Below are 1,326 nucleotides of genomic sequence, written 5' to 3' on the forward strand. Positions count from 1 at the left end.
TTCTCTAATTCTTGCTCAGCAGCCCCCTACACACCAGCTTCCCAGGGACAGCACCAAGGTGGGACCCCATGTATCTGTGATGCAGTAGAATGGAAGGGATAATACAGCTTGCACCTCACTTTCCTTTCTTTTTAGGAAAAGTCTCTGCCAGTGAAGCAGTGGGGATGTGCCGAGCAAGCTCTGGGCTGCACCTGAGCAGCTGAGCTGCTCCTCGTGTCAGTGCTCCACACACCAGTGTCAGAGGGGCTCCCTGCTTGAGGAGCCTTGGAATCAATGTGCCAAAGGGAAATCAGCTCCAGGCTCTGCCAAAGGAACAGCCCTGGCACTGTAGAGGATAGGACAGGAAGGTGCTGCTTGCCAAGGGAGGGCTCCTGACCTTCCACCCTAGGCAGGACAAGGGCAGCAGCCATGAGAAGGAGGGCTCCTAGGAAGCACCTCCCATGCGTGGAAAGAGCCTGGAGAGGGGACCTGGGCATGTAGGGGCTGCTGGGCAGGGAGTGCTGAGTGTGCCATGCAGCCCCTGGGAGCTCTCCAGGAGGTTATAAATGAGGCATCTCCAGAGACCTCATTCATTTCCCCCGCAATAAAATTACCACTTTCCAAGGGAACAGCCCCTTTGAAGGGCTTCAGTCAAAGCACCCCATGGGACAGCTCAGCTCCACATGGCTGCACTCAGCCTCAGGCCTGAGCCAAGGATTACGGAGCTGCTCGGGGGCCACTGGTGGATTTATGAGCAGCAGAACCTGCTCCAAACCCAGCTCAGCCTTGTCCCCAAGGTGTGACAGGGCACAGAGCACCACTGCCACAACCCCCCCATGGCCTTTTTGTGCCTTTTCCAAGAAGTCCATACTCACTACACCCTTCCCCATCTCAGCAAATCCACTCACTTCTGTCCCTAATATAAAAGAAAACCCAAATGTAAAATAGCCTCCCCCCATTTATGTTCCTGTATAGGCTGAGAGTTGTGATTTTACAGAAGAAAGAGCCGAGTATCTGTTACCTGTCAACACCTCCTTATTTCAGTTCCTCTCTCCCTGCAATGTTCTATTTTACTGAAGTTTAAAAACCAGGCACCTCTCAACACAAATAGAGAATGGGATGCTCTTCCACAGTGGAAAACACAGATTTGACAGTGGCAGAGCTCCTCACCCCTGTTGTAGATTCCTGACTTTGACACCTCTCAAAAAAGGGGAAACACCGACATTCAGACAAGTCAAGCTTTGCCATGAACAATAAGCAACGACACATTCACCCCATGGGTGCAGAGCAAGGAGCCCAGGGCTGCTCTAATGGAGGTAGGAAAGGAAGGCTCTTAAGTCATCACAG

This window comes from Cyanistes caeruleus, chromosome 21, assembly GCF_971803275.1.
Source record: "Cyanistes caeruleus chromosome 21, bCyaCae1.hap1.1, whole genome shotgun sequence".
NCBI classification, from domain to species: Eukaryota; Metazoa; Chordata; class Aves; order Passeriformes; family Paridae; genus Cyanistes; species Cyanistes caeruleus.